General features: G+C 41.2%; 1 long non-coding RNA gene across 2 annotated transcripts in view; it reads left to right on the top strand.

The window, feature by feature from the left end:
• The window catches only part of LOC148004671 (uncharacterized), a 35,230-nt gene extending 20,616 nt beyond the window's left edge, over positions 1-14,614 (top strand). The window contains exons 1-2 of one of the 2 annotated variants that reach the window (XR_015624634.1): positions 2,538-2,860; positions 13,430-14,614. This is a non-coding gene — a long non-coding RNA (uncharacterized LOC148004671). Of the gene's footprint in view, positions 1-2,537; positions 2,861-13,429 lie in introns of those variants that run through there. The other variant, XR_015624633.1, reaches the window with a different exon arrangement.
• Positions 14,615-16,405: the final 1,791 nt, after the last annotated feature.

The raw sequence follows: 16,405 nt of genomic DNA, 5'->3' as shown, positions 1-16,405 counted from the left end.
TAGACTCTATGATTACCTGTAATTATCAACCTGACACAACCTAGAATCAATCACCTGGGGATAGTCTTAATGAGGGATTGCCTACATTTTGTTGGCTTGGTTGTGTATCCCTGGTGGAATTTTCAAGTTAATTTATGTTAAAAGACCCAGCCCACTGTGGGCAGCACTATTCCCTAGGGGAGTTTCTGAACTGTGTATGGAAAAGGCAAGCTGAGCAATGTAAGAATGCATACACTCAATTCTTTCTGATTTTGACTATTAACTTGATACAACCAGCTGTTTCAAGCTTCCACCACTGTGATTTCCCTGATTTTTTTATGGTCTGGACCTCAGAATCATAGGCTAAAATAAACTCATTGCCCACTAAGTTGATTTTTGTCAAGATATTTTATCATAACAACACAAATGAGACCTTCACCTAGAGGGATAAGAAAAAATACCCATCATTCTCATATTCTCATTCTCCTCTGGTCTCTGCATGTGTACATAGACACTCAGGTACATTCTTTCTCTCTTATACACACACACACACACACACACACACACACACACACACACACAGAGGCACATACACAAGCACACACACAAATAAATAGAATTTATTAGCGACATTTCAGCTAATAGCAGAATTTGCCAACCACTTGAATGTGGAGAACTAAAAAAAGAAAAATGACTTTAGAATTGAACATGGATAATTGAATACTGGTCATTTTTAAAAATTAAAAAAAATAAACTTTTTGTATATGAAAAAGGTTGAAATCAATTTTTGAAAATACTGAGTTTAATAAGGGTAAAAATCTATATCCTAAAAATGATAGTTTTAAAACCAAATTTAGTGTAAAATAGATCAAAATTTTAATTTTTTCTGAGAATTACATCATTTCATGTTAAAAAGAACTCAACATTTTAACATTTCCAGAAAAAATATTGAAACAGAAGAATGGTGTTGAAATACTTAATCAGATATTATATTGGGTATTGATTAATATGCATTCAAACTCATGATCCTATTGTATCAAATAGACATAAGAACAAAAAGAATATTCAAATGAGAAGGAAAGTGCTGATGGAGTGTAGGTACAGGATCCTGTTCAGGGCTTGGGGAACCTGAGAGGAAGTTGAGGTACTTCATGACTAATCCAGGAAGGAGGCTAAGGTAGTTTAAATAGGTATGGCCCCCATAGACACACATGGCACTACTAGGTATTGGAGTAGGTGTGGTCTTGTTGGAGGAAGTGTAGCACTATGGGGGTGGGGTGGGATTTGAGGTCTCCTATGCTCAAGCTATGCCCATTGTGACAGAATCATTCTGCCTGAGGATCAAGATGTAGAACTCTCAGCTCCTTCTCTAGCTCCATGTCTGCTATACTTTCCACCATGATGAAAATGGGCTAAACCTCTGAAACTAAGTCAGCCCCAAATTAAATTTTTTTTTCTTTATAAAAGTCGCTGTGGCTATGTTGTCTCTTCCCAGCAATAAAACCCAGGACAAAAGTTGGGTCAGGGACTGGGGTGATAGGCCTGACCAAATTTTTGTTTTAAGGAGTGTGGATTTTGAGAGTTTGGATTAGAAAAGCAGTGGAATGCTTTAAGTATTGCTTAATGGACTACACTAGTCAACGCATAGAAGACCACTGTCTGAGGGGTGGTTTGTTCTTTGGGGGCCTGGCTCAAGAGGTTTCAGGGGCAGTTGTTCTGGAGATAGTTTGGTTAAGAATTTGGCTGCTTTTTGCCCTTGTCCAAAAGTTTGCCTGAGGCTAAAGTGAAGGGTTCTGCATTACTCGAATTCACAAAGGAAATCTCAAACCAGCCTAGTATAGATTCTGTTGTATGGTTACTACTGTTATCTCTTACAAATAGTATTTTGATGAAAAGGAGCAAGCTGAGTATGAAAAAATACAAAATGTATGGTTCAAGAGGAAAGGGGCACCAGGATGTGGAATGGACCTAAATCCTGTGTTCAAAGAGATTAAGAAATGGAATAAACAGATTAAAAAATAGAATAAAGGGAGCAGTGACCTCAAGGGAACACCTCACCGAGGTAAACTTGAGAAAAGAAATTAAAGAAAAGCTTAGGTCCAGGCATGGAGGTGCACACCTTTAGTCCCACCACTCGGGAGACAGAGGTATGAAGATCTCTTGGGTTCAAGGCCAACCCAATCTATAGAGTAAGTTCCAGGACAGCCAAGCTTAGCCACTGAAGGAAACCATGGAAAATAGAAAGCTGGTGAAGATGTAATTGAACAACGGTTCCATGATGTTCCAGTCCAAGCAAATAACAGAATGTGGTAGCTTTGGCCATGTGGTTCTGGCTTTAGAGGAATCATGGAGTCTCCTCTTTTTAAAGAAAGATGCTGATGGCAGGCATGTGGCAGGGATGTCCCTGTATGAAGTCCCAGAGAGGTCACGTGTGTGAAGCTTAAAAGGTGAAGCCTGGATAGCCTTAGAGACAAGCGGTTAGGGACGCCAGAGCAGTGGGATCCCTGCCAAGGAGAGCTGCTGACTGAGAGTGGAATCAGCCCAAGAGAAGGGGGTGCATTGCAGTCAGCAAAGTTGAAAGGAGACGGAGCTCTGAAGAATGTTTTGACGTCAAACACAGAGATACAGAGTTTGGAGTTTGCTCAGCTGGATTTTTGTCTTGCTCTGTGTTAGGTTAACATTTTTGTACACTGTGAGAACGTGTGTCTCTGTCCTTCCTCACCTACTTAAGGCATTCTCTGATTGGCTTTAATAAAGATCTGATAGCCAATAGTTGAGTAGGAAGCAGCTGTGAGTGACTTCAGAGCAGAGAAAGGGTCTCCAGGAGAGAATGTGAGGATTCACCGTGTGACATGGAGGAGGTTGGGTGCGCCAGAGGAAGGTAAGAGCCCGTGTGACCTAGAATAAACAGGTTAATTAAATTAGAGGTAGCTGGGAGGTAGACTTGCTCTATTGTAAGCTTTTTATAAATAATAAATCTCGGGCTGGGGATTTAGCTCAGTGGTAGAGCGCTTACCTAGGAAGCGCAAGGCCCTGGGTTCGGTCCCCAGCTCCGAAAAAAAGAACCAAAAAAAAAAAAAAAAACCAAACAAACAACAAAAAAAAAAAAACAAAAAAAACAAAACAAAACAAAACAAAAAAAAAAAAAACTCCATGTCATAATCTGGTGGCTGGCAGATCTAAGAAAGTCTGGCAATAGCTTTGGTCCAGTATTTCCTCATTATGTTCCTTCCCTATGATCAAAATGTAGAACTCTCAGCTCCCTTACCGCCGCCATGTCAGTCTGGAGTCCGCCATGCTTCCAACCATGATGATAATAGACTAAACCTCTGAAACGGTAATCCAGTCCCAAATTAAATGTTGCCCTTTGTAAGAGTTGCTGTGGTCATGTCTCTTCACAGCAATAAAACCCCAAGACCGAGTCTGTCCACACGCTCTTGTTTTGCCCTTTAGTGCTTCCCATTGACCAAAGTCAGGCTTACACGAGGAAGGGTGTGGGCCTGGGAGATGGAGACACTAGTGTGGGCTCCCAGGGATACAGTGCTAGGCTGGGAATGGAAAGGGACCGCGGAAGACTACCCCAAACACAAACCTGATCTGTGACAGTTGGAATTTGAGGTGAATCATTGAAAATGTTGGCACTAACTATATACCTGAAGAGAGCAGTTGGCTCTTATGCTTCACAAAGTAAATTCTAGATAGATAAAAGGCTTAAATATTAAAAATAGCAGACTTACAACTTGAAAAGCTCTAAAGCAAGGGGGAAAAGTAGATTCAAGAAGTAGAGTAATTTACATATATGATATCAAAAACCCCTTTGAATAGAAAAATTTATTAGCTGTATAAAATGAAAGAAATTACACTGGGAAAATATATTTGCCATCTATTTGATAAATTAAGGAACCACTTCCTATGTTTAAAGAAATTCAAAAAACAAGTTAATACAGTTTTTTGAAAAAAGAAAGTAGCACATAATTTGGATTTCATTTTATCAAAGAGACTAACTACGAAAGGCTCTGAAACTTCAAGAGAGCATCCAGCCTGATTCAATGGAAGCATCTAATCTCTAATCCCATTGGGGAAATTCAAAGTTAAATGAGTTAAATTTCCCTCTATCAGATTCGCAAAAAAAAAAAAGTCCCACTTTTTTCCTGTTATCTGTATGGAAAACCAAAGTCATCCAGCATAAAAGAATATGCAGTGAAGTAAGCCTTCTCATTCAACCTCAGTCACCAAGGCTACATCCCCACAGCTTGCCCTATGAGGCGTTTGCTTTTGTATGTTACCAAAAATAGCCTCTGAGTTATATAACCTCAAGGGGTTAGTGGAAAAAATAGTACAATGTAAAATTACAAAAAAGAACGTGTTAAAGCCATTGCTTCAGACATCGCTCTCTTATTTCCCAGCAGCCTCTGTCTTTCTCTTCCTGTGCTGCATTCCAATGTTCTGTGCTCAGTATGTATGCATTATTGTTTAACCAGACATTTAGGCCAGGTCTAACCTGTGACTGTTACTAGTGTGCCTGTGTGCCCAAGCTTACCTGAAAGTCATTCTGATGTGTGTAATGGCTGTATCGAAGGGTTTGTGTAATTCAGATTTTTACAGCTCTTACCAAATTGCCTTTCAAAGTAACCACATTAGATTCACTTGTAACCACTGATGTTGAAGGATGCCCACTGAATTGTCAATCCCAGTGACCTCAGGTTGGTCTAGGTTAGAAGCACACTTGAACATTTTTCTGTCTGTCTGTCTGTCTGTCCCCCTCACTGTGTGTGTGTGTGTGTGTGTGTGTGTGTGTGTGTGTTGTGTGTGTGTCTAACCTAGGGTGTTGATTTTTGAGATAGTCTCTTATTGGCTTGGGATTGCTTAATAGGCAAGATGGGCTGGTCGGCAAACTCCAGGGACACTCCTGTCTGTCCCCAGTGTTATTGGCTCTATGTCAAGTGGCTTTTTGTTTTTTAATAATCCTGGGATTTGAATTAAAATCTTGTCCTTATAAGACAAACACATTACCAAAGGTTTTATATTTATCTTAAGTTCTGTTGTCCACCTGACAACACATACACCCGAAATGTATGTGTTGCACTGAGTGGAAACACTTGGGATCTCTAGGACTTAAAATGGTCATAACTAGTTGAGGTCGGAGCTGAAGGAGGGGAAAGTTTGAGAGAGTAAGTTATTAGTGCAGTGAGAGAAAGTCAAGTCCTTGGTAAACTGGATACAATGTTCCGAGAGGACTGCAGTCCAGTTTCAGTCAGACAGTGCCATGTGGGAATGTGGGCCAGTATCTAGCTTCTCACTTTTTAAGGAAATAAATTGTAAACTTTTTGCTACATTTTATGTGTTCATCATAGCAGACAAGAGGAGGTCAAGGAGGGCTTATAGGAGTCAGCTCTCCACCTCCACAGCAGAGGTTCCAGGGACCAAACTCAGGTTATGGCCTCAGCAGCCAACACCTTTACCCAGTGAGCCATTTCACTGGGCTCCAAATTAGAGGAATTTGGGTGAAATTCCTTGACAACTAATTCAAATAAAAGTAATCTGTCACTATATAGGTTAAAACTATGCAGATAGAGCACTGTTTGTAATCATAAGCCACCAAGTGCTAATTCTCAGCTTGCAGGAGCTCCTCATTCTCACCCAGGAGACTTGTAGGCCACCTAGGAATACTGGATGGTTTTATTAAGTTTACTAACTACCTACTAAGACAGGTCTTCAAGGCAGCTTCAATGTTACAGTTTGTTTCAATGTCTGGGATCCACACATGATCTTCCAAAGGGCTGACTTCACTTCTCTGGTTCTGACCTCTGTAGCAGTTTAACTTCAGGTTGATCCACACTACACTGTTGCTGTTGTTCTTGGTGATCATCCCATGGTACTGGCGTCACCAATACACTGGGGTCTTCCATTGCAACTAGGCATCACCAATAACCTATCCTAGGCTCTCTTTATGGTGCCACGCCTCAACTCTTTTGCCTGACTCCTTCAGTCCTGGGCCATCAATTGCAACTGAGGGTGCACCTTCACCAATGGCCTTCCATGGCCTCTCACAGTGCCCAGCCTCAGCTGCTCTTCATGACCTTTTCATGCCTTCAAAACCATTACCACCTGGGTGACCCTTACACATTACCAAGTCTAGCCACAGCACGAGGTACAACCTTGGCATCTCTGGACGACAGCTCTCAGAAAACACTTCCCTGAAGATTTCACCTCAGTGATGCTGGTCTCTTTCTTAGCTCCAGCTAACCAGCATCAATTGTCTCCTTCTCCTCTTGAATATAAAGCCAGAGACACATGTAGGAGCTGGAACATGCCCCCCTTGTTCTATTACATTATCACTAGCTTCCTCTTTTCTAACTCCTTCACTGCCTCTGTTTGGCTGTCCTGGATCTTGCTCTGTAGATTGACATTGAATTTAGAGATCTGTATGCCTGTCCCTTAATTTAATTTAATATACTTAAACACAGGATTCAGTTCCATTTCACTTCTGGGTGTTCCCATATATTTTGTATTTTTCCTATTTCAACTTCCCTTTTTTCATTAAAATGCTCTTCATAACAGTGAATTTTAGTAACCCCACAACAGAATTTACACCAGGCTGCTTTGAGACTTCCTTTTTCAAAGCAATTAATCTAAATCTCTTTACCTTAACCTGAGGCACACTCTTTGGACAATGGCAAAAAGCAGCCACATTTCCCCCCAAAATACCATAAAAACAGTCTGTAGGTCACATACTGAAATAACTCTTCACTGAACCATCTTGGGCCAGGTCTGAACAGTTCAAATTACTCTCAGTAACAACGTCTTCTGCATTCCTACTGAGATAGCTCATTAAGCCCCATTGAAAGCCTTCCACTGCTTTCCAAATCCAAAGTCCCAAAATCTATATTTTTCCAAACAAAAGCATGATCAGCCTATCACAACAATATCCCGCTCCCTGGACCAACTTCTGTCTTAGGGTTTTATTGCTGTGAAAAGACACCATGACCAATGTAAATTTTATAAAGGACAACATTTAATTGGGACTGGCTTACAGGTTCAGAAGTTCAGTCCATTATCATCAAGGTGGGAGCATGACAGCATCCAGGCAGGCATGGTGCATAAGGATCTGAATTCTACATCTTGACCCGAAGGGAACCAGGAACAGACTAAGCATCCTCAGGCTGCTAGGAGGAGAGTCTCCAAGCCCACCCCTACAGTGATACACTTCCTCCAACAAGGCCACACTTTCTAGTAGTGCCACTCCCTGAGCCAAGCATGTGCAAACCATCACACCTTCTAACCAGTACAACAGAGATGTTGTATCTTCTGAGGTTTTCAACTCCTATTACTCATTAAAAACTTTCAATTAAAATCCTTTCACTTTAGTATTTAGTCTCCTTTTATTAAAATAACTCAGGTGAAAGTGTCTTTGCAGGAGGGATTATCTACTAGTGGGCAGTAGAGAGGGGTTCACAGTTTTTGTTTGTTTTGTTTTTTGTTTTGGCAACTCACTCTGCATCTGTGGCAGAAGGAACACTAAACTCAATCTAAAACATCTTAATTCAACTCTATGTTACTTATACACGATGACTGTCAGTGGCGCACACAGAAAGTTCTGTTATTGTATCTTTGACATTGAACTGCGGTCCCCTCAGACTCACTGTTCCACACACTGCAGCTAGAAAATCCTTCCCCCTTTGTAGAGCAAAACCAGTCCTTCCCACTGTTTTTAAAGGGTGTGTACTTGATTGATTTTTCCATTTCTGCAGTATCTAGGGTTATGATCTAAGCAAGGAGAGCCTCTTCTGCAACGTGCCTTTTGGATTTCTTCCTAGAAGTCACATAGTTTTCCCACTCTCAGGTTATTTACAGGAATCAGCCCAGTGTTCTATAGGCTTGAGATGTTTGTGGCACTGTGGTCTGATAGAAAGCCCATGTTCATGGTCTGGTTTCTGACATCTCTAAAGCAGTCCCACCAGGTGGCCTGGCTCCAAGATTCCTATCTGTTTTCCTAGTGTTTCTCCTTTGCTGCCACTATTCAGCCAAAAGTGAACTTGGCCCATTGGTGGGGGAGCTAAAGGCGAATTTACTTCAGTGTGTGCTGATCCTGGGGAGGTGAACTCCGCAGAGTTTGACTGATTGAAGTAAATGTGCTTGTTATACCTTCAGGATCTCTCTTTCAAGATGGCTTCCAAGTGTGAGAAAACAATTTTAGGTGGTAGACGTACATGTGTGGGGTCAGAGGGTGATTATTCCAGGCTCTCTAAAGTAGCTCTGAGGCAGCTTGGGGTCCTGTCTGCTTAGCACCATTAACAGACAATAAATTCTCCCAGCTACATTTTCTATCTCTCCTCCTTTTCCTTCCTCTCTCCTTTCTCCTCCTAACACTATAACCATAAAAGACAAACATAAACTTCATCATAATTATACTTTTTCTCAGCAGCACAGAGAAAATGGAAGGTATATCATAGCCTAGACAAAGTTGCTTGATGTATGTGTATATCTCATATACACACATATGGTTATGTACAGGCATATGGAGAAGAATTTGTGTTCAGAATATTAGCAGTGTTTACAACTCCATAAGTGGAAAACAGTGAGAAGTGGGCAAGCTATGAACACAGTTTCCCAAAGAAGGTATGTGAATGGTCTGTAAGCCCGTGAAGAGTTGGGGTATGCAGAGATGACTGGCATTTGGAAAGAGAGAATGGGCGGGGGAGTAGCAGAAGCTTTATTAGAGCCAGAAGTGCAGGTTTACAGAAGGTGGGAGGTGTGAGAGTTGATTGTACTTAACCAGAAGAAACACATGCCTCTTTGATAGGAGACTGGCTCACTGACTGCTCTTCCAGAGGTCCTGAGTTCAAATCCCAGCAACCACATGGTGGCTCACAATCATCTGTGATGGGACCTGATGCCCTCTTCCGGTGTGTCTGAAGACAGAGACAGTGTACTGATATATAATAAATCTTTTTTTTTAAGTGCCTGACTTAGGATTTCCATTGCTGTGCAGAGACCATTTAGTTGGGGCTTGCTTACAATTCCAGAGGTTCAGTTTGTTATCATGGTGGGGAGCATGAAGGCAGAGTTGGTTCTGGAGCTGCTGAGAGCGCTACATCTTGGTCAGAAGGCAGCCAGGAGGAGAATCAATCAATCAATCTCTCCCCCCGACTCTCTCTCTCTCTCTCTCTCTCTCTCTCTCTCTCTCTCTCTCTCTCTCACACACACACACACACACACACACACACACACACACACACAGAGTGACATACTTCCAACAAGGCCATACCCCTGAGTAGTGCCACCTCCCGTGGGCCAAGCATATTCAAACCACCACAGTGCCCACTAAAATCAAGCCTGCCTCCTCCCTCGGAGTCTGAGAATAAGGCTTTCCACTTCGGTAGCTCTCACACTGGTGAGTCAGAGGTAAGGGAGTATCTGTGGTTTGAGGACAACCTGATCTACAGAGCAAGTTCTGGGTTAGCCAGGCTAGTGAGATCCTGAGGGGGTGAAAATGGCTTCCAAATCTTTGAGAAAACAATTTCAAGTGGTAGTCAAACATGTGTGAGGTCAGAGGGAGGGAAGATAATTGCAGGCTCTCTGAAGTAGCTCTGGGGTGGTCAGTCTGGGATCTTATCTGCTTTACTACCTTGAACAGATAGTAAATTCTTCCAGCAGTGCAGAGCTCTCCCAGGCAGGGACTTTAAGGGAAGGTCATCCTAAGGGTGTGTGACTCTTTGCTGAGCACTAGGTCAGCGTTCACGCGACAGTGTTCATTATGGCAGGTCTGAAGAAGTCATTTATACCAAGTACAGTTTTTCCAGAGGAAGCTTGAGGTCTAGTAAAAAAGACTGAAGGAGTTTGACTGGGTTTCCTGAGGTGGGACATCCTTCAGTCACTGATCCTGGGGAATGCAAATTAGCACCACAATTAGAATTAGCACCACGATTAGAGACCATTACACAGGTAGCACTGCAGAATGACAGCAAGGAGTGTCAGGAATGTGGTATAAGGATTGTGGTAAGGAGTATAAAACATACAAACACTTCGGTACTCCTTATAAAAGTAAGCATATGGTTACCGTGTTACTAAGAAAGTTTGTTTCTATGTGCTTTAGCAAAAGGCCTATCAGAAAGCACATAGCTCAGCCCACTCTGTGTGTCCATATGGTAGAATATTGTCCTGCAATGAAGTGGAAAATACTAAAATGCATGGCCCAAATAGATGAATTGCAATTCAAGCTTAACAAAGGAAGCCACAGGAAAAGTAAGGATTATCTGGATTATTATGATTACATTCTAAAAATGCAATAAAACGTATTTGCCAGAAGGCAGCACAGTCTAGGAACAAGGATGGAGGAGGCCTAGGTTTCAGAGAACAGAGGATACTTTTGTAAGGAAGAAACCATTTTTGCATCTTGGAATGACAGAATCTTTAGGACACTTCTCATTTGCTATCTCGCATCCCAATGGGTGAGCTGTTGCCTAGGGTGTCTAAGGTCCCTCAAAGTCCCTGTGCTCAGGTCCTGAAATCACACCCAGAAATCATGTACTTCAAATGTGTGCAGATTACTGTACATTACTATATTAAAGCTGTATTAAATACTGTGTTAAAGCTTAAGTTGTTGCTGAGTGGTGGACAGGCCTTTAATTCTAGCGCTGGGGAGGTATAAAGAGGAGGATTTCTGGGAGTGCAGGCCAATTTGATCTTAGTAGCACACTCCAGGCCAACCTGGGCTCTATCGTGAGGTTTTTCTCAAAAACAAAGCAAAACAAACTCAAAGAACAACAACAACCAACAAAACAAAACAAAACAAAAAAAACCAAGCAAACAAACAAAAACAAGCAAATGTAAACATTTAAATATTTATTAGTACAAACATCTAACATCATTATATAAATTCAGGAAACAGGTGAAAAACTATTTTGAAGTGTACCCAGACTTTTGCTTGCAATTGTGTCATCTAGATACTAATGTAAGGACCCTTTCTATTAAGAGTATGATTTATAAGCAGGCCACATGTTGTTCCTATAGCATTTTTTCCCTCTCAAAAATAGCACTTTCAGAAACAAAGTCCATTTAATGGCTTATGGGCCATTAAAACAGGCTGCAGATAAGATTAATTTCAGTACAAGAGATAAATACTCAGCCATCACATGTTCACGATCCATTTTACTTCAATACTGGAGTTTTGAAAACCGCCTTAATCTCATGATCAACACATGATCATGACAACACATTGGTTAGGATGGTGGAGTTCTTCCTTTTAGCCTAGACAGAAACTGGCTACCAGGAGCTTCAATGGATGGTCACATAGGGAATTAAAGCCATCAAAGGCTAGCTGGACATCATAATGTGATTAAGAAAATAATAGAACTGCAGTCTAAGCCTTGGTGTGCCTCTCGATATGCATACCTGGTGTAATGTAACTTTTCCCTCTTTATGAAGTGCAATCCAGCCAGACGAATTTATACACAAGCGCAATTTATAGTTTTTCATTTTTAGCTGGAGGAAGCCTGTTTGTGGAACTCTGTGGAATTATTTTGACTATATCACCAGCAGATGCTTTCAAGATGGAGTTCTACAGTGTGTCTGTAGTGTAGCTAGTATATTTCATTACTATAGGTCAAACTTTATATTGATTTTTATCTTTTATTGTTAAAAGGAGAAAGTACTCTGTCAATATATTTTTAATATTCACTGCAACAATGTAGACAATATTTCTTTCTCTTTTTTTGCTTTTCTCTATTTTGTTGATTTTTTAATTGTATATTTTATGTATTTACATTTCAAATGTTATCCCCTTTCTCTATTCTCCCCTCCATCCCCCCTTCCCCTGCTTCTATGAGGATGCTCCTCCCTACCCCCACACCCACCAGCCCACTCCAACCTCATCGCCCTGACATTCCCCTACTTTGGGGAAAGAGCCTTCACAGAACCAAGGGCTTCTCCTCCTATTGATGCCAAACAATGCCATCCTCTGCTACGTATGCAGCTAGAGCCATGGGTTTCTCCATGTGTACTCTTTGGTTGGTAGTTTAGAATGCAAATCAATTCATTCTTATCTCCTTGTACAAAACTCAAGTCCAAGTGGACCAAGGACTTCCACATAAAACTACATACAATGAAACTAATAGAAGAGAAAGTGGGGAAGAGCCTCAAACACATAGGCACAGGGGAAATTTTCCTGAACAGAACACCAATGGCTGTGCTCTGAGATCAATAATTGACAAATGGGACTTCATAAAATTGCAAAGCTTCTTTCTGTAAGGCAAAGAACACTGCCAGTAGGACAAAAGGGCAACTGACAGATTGGGAAAAGATATTTACCAGTCCTACATCTAATAGAGGGCTGATATCCAAAATATACAAAGAACCCAAGAAATTTGACTCCAAAGAACCAAATAATCCTATTAAAAATGGGGTACAGAACTAAACAAAGAATTCTCAACTGAGGAATATCAAATGGCCGAGAAGCACCTAAAGAAATGTTCAACATCCTTAGTCAGCAGGGAAATGCAAATCAAAACAACCCTGAGATTCTACCTCACCCCAGTCAGAATGGCTGAGATCAAAAGTTTAGGTGACAGCATATGCTGTTGAAGATGTGGAGAAAGAGGAACACTCCTCCATTGTTGGTAGGACTGCAAGCTGGTACAACTAGTCTGGAAATCAGTCTGGCGGTTCCTCAGAAAATTGGAAATAGTACTACCAGAGGACCAAGCTATACTACTCCTGGGCATATACCTGAAAGATGCTCCAACAAGGACATGTGCTCCACTATGTTCATAGCAGCCTTATTTATAATAGCCAGAAGCTGGAAAGAACCCAGATGTCCTTCAACAGAGGAATGGATACAGAAAATGTGGTACACCTACACAATGGAATATTACTCAGCTATCAAAAACAATGACTTTATGAAATTCGTAGGCAAATGGATGGAACTGGAAAATATCATCCTGAGTGAGGTAACCCAATCACAGAAAAACACACATGGTATGCACTCACTGATAAGTGGATATTAGCCCAAAAGCTCGGAATACCCAAGATACAATTCACAGACCACATGAAACTTAAGAAGAAGGAAGACCAAAATGTGGATGCTTCAATCCTTCTTAGAAGGGGGAACAAATACTCAAGGGAGGTAGAGGGTAGAAGGGACTTGGGAGAAAGAGAGGAGGGTGAGGGGAAAAGGGGGGGCAGGATCAGGTATGAGAGGAGACAGGAATGATATACAGAGGGTCAGGAATTTGAACAATGAAGAATGGGGAACTGGGGGTATCCACTAGCAAGTCCCAGATGCCAGGAAAGCAAGAGCTCCCAGGAACCAACAGGAATGAGATTAGCTGAAAGAACAAGAGGGAGGGAGAGCCGGTAGAGGTCATATCCAGAGGTTAGGCATGGCCCCTGGTTTGGGGACGGGGCCACCCACCCTTCTCAAATTTTAACCCATAATTGCTTCTGTCTAAAGGAAATACAGGAACAAAGAGTGGAGCAGAGACTGAAGGAAAGGCCATCCAGAGACTGCCCCACCTGGGGACTCATCCTATATGCAGTCACCAAACCCAGATACTACTGCTGATGCCAAGAAGTGCTTGCTGACAAGAGACTGATATGGATGTCTCCTGATGCTCTGCCAGAGCCTTACTGATATGGATGAGGATGCTTGCAGCTAACCATCACACTGAGCATGAGGACTGCAATGGAGGAGTTGGAGAAAGGACTGAAGGAGCTGAAGAAGTTTGCAACCCCATAGGAAGAACAACAATACCAACCAACCAGACACCCGAGAGTTCCCCGGGACTAAACCACCAACCAAAGAATAGATATTTCAATCATGTCATGAGTGCAGTGTTGGTTTCAAAAGGACACACAAATATCCAATCACATCAAATTGTTACACATTAAATATGTAGCTTAGGGCATCAAATGTATGACAATCAAGATTTGTTTTGTTTTGTTTTTATGTATCTTTTATGTAAAGTAGGAAGTATACTTATTTTATTTAGTACCCAATAGGCAGAAAGCCACTAAGTTTAACTGATAATGTTCATTTACCCATTCATAACACAATACAAATAAATAGTGGCAGAAAACATTTAAAATTGGTAAGTGTAAACATGTACATAGACCTTAGGTGTTATGCATGGATCCAGAATCGTATCAGTGCAAATTACATATATCTCAAGGTGTTAAACCATGTATTGGGTGAGCCTGGTCTACAGAGTGAGTTCTAGGATAGCCAGGGCTACAAGAAGAAACCCTGTCTGGAAAACCTGAAATCAAAATCAAACCAACCAATCAACTAACCAACCAGACAGACAAAATAATACGTATTGAGCCTACAGTTCAAAAACAGACAGGATTAAAATTGAAAGGAAACAAAACACCTTTGAAAGACCCTAGTCCTCTCCAATAAACATTGGACTCAGACTTGATTTCCTTAGAACAGTAGAAAAAAAGTGTTTAAGCAAAATGTTATTTTTTTACTCTGGAAAAATTTTGCCCATATTTAAGAGTTCAGAAAGATATATAAGAAGGTACTTGCTATATACAACAACATGAATTATTATACCACCTGGCCTGAAAACTATTGTAATTTCCTAAAAAATTCTTGTTGATTTTCTCTGCTAGATTAAAAACATGAAAATGTGAATTACGTGTTGGGAGAATGGTGAGTTCCATTATTTTATCTTCGACTTTCCTGGTGCAATTTACTTGGACATGCACACAAACCAGGGATAACCGATCTAGTTTGTGAAGGATCATACTTCCCCGTGTAATTTTATCTGATTTCTGCAGGAGCTCCATTTGGGTGAGCTTCAATGACTAACACATCATTTGAATGAATTCACTTTGGGATCTGCGTAATTAATCATTAGGACTTCAGACCCATTCCTTTGAAGCTTTCTGTATTAATCAAATTACTTACATTCACAGAGACTTTTACAGATACCATGGACACTCTTTTCCAAGGTATATCAATTGCTTTAAGGATAAATATCGTGGATGTATATGTGCGTTATTTCAAGTGATTTTGTACTTCTTGACTTGAAGGGTATTTTGCTGCAGACACTGAGTTGAAGACAGCTGTGGGCTTATTTGAGTCCATCTGATTTTACAAAGAACAAAATTGGGGAAATGGGTAATACTGGACAATGTGAAAGAAGTTTGAGTTTGAATCTTATTGAGGTACAGTACCATAGGGGAGTCCTGTTTTGTGGGATATTTGGCAGGATGTTCTAAAGATGCTCATGCTTCATCACTGCCTTTTGAAACACAATTTCATTTCTGTTTCTATTTCCTGAGGCAACTGGCTGTTCAGAATGCATTCATGGACCCTCCACTGTATGGAGAATCAGTACGGAGGAGCAGGCACAGGACTCTCTGTTCAGTCATTCTTTCCTTATTCTCTTTCTGTTTTTTCCTTTGCTTTCTTTGTCATTGGTTTTGTGGAGATGGGCTTGGGCTCTGTAGCCCAGGCTAGCCCAGCACTCACTAGGTAGCTCAGGCTGGCTTTGAACTGATGGCACTCCTCCTATTCAGTGCCCCAAACGATAGGATTATGGTCCTGAGCCACCATGTGGAACTAAGGTGTCCATTTCTCGATAAGGATGGAGCCATGCATCTATCAGGCCACAGCGAGTCCTGGAGACAGATAACACAGATGTTCTAACAATCCTAATAGCCCTCGTGTGTTGGGCTCTTAGTAACTCAGAGTAATAAAGCGTGCCAACCACGGTGTCTGGGGGCGTATGTTGGTTAAGTTGTGTCTCTGGCATGTGAAAAACCACTGCAGATGCCTGTAATTCCAGGGCCTAGGCCATCTGTGCCCCAGTTATGGTTGCCTTTGCTTCTGCTGCGGGCCGCTAGGGAGTGACAGTCACTAGTGGCACATGCTGGGTGTCCAGGCCTGGCTAGAGCAACCACTGGATTTATCAGGGAACCGTTGTTATAGGTAAATTTTCAAGACACTGTATGTCACTAGATGTCTGGATATCTTAACAGGTGTGCCCATATTCATGTATAAACACACACACATAAACGTGTTTTCTTCCCCATACTAATACCCTGTATAAACACACACACATGAACACATATCCTCCTCATACTAATACCCACATACTCATACCACCAATCATGTTCACACATCTGGTCCCAACCAGTTGCTTCATATTACCTCAGACCTACTTGAATCATTTTATTCTAATTTTTTTAATATGTAAAGAATGATTCTTGGGGAAGAGAAACCATGTTTATATTTACAGATAATTATAAACATTACATAAATTTATTTTAACACAAGCCCGTTGGCCAAAGTGGGGAAAAGAAAATGACAGAGTTTTTCCTTTGTAATTCTTAGACAAGTTATTTTCTGGAAAACAACACATTGGATGACTGATTTGAATTTTCTGGTTCAACAACAACAGAATGTATTTTCTCTTCT

This window comes from Rattus norvegicus, chromosome 7 (genome assembly GCF_021556685.1).
Source record: "Rattus norvegicus strain SHRSP/BbbUtx chromosome 7, alternate assembly SHRSP_T2T, whole genome shotgun sequence".
Lineage (NCBI taxonomy): Eukaryota > Metazoa > Chordata > Mammalia > Rodentia > Muridae > Rattus > Rattus norvegicus.
The sequence above is the reverse complement of the archived record's forward strand: the minus strand, read 5'-3'. Positions and strand labels throughout refer to the sequence as shown.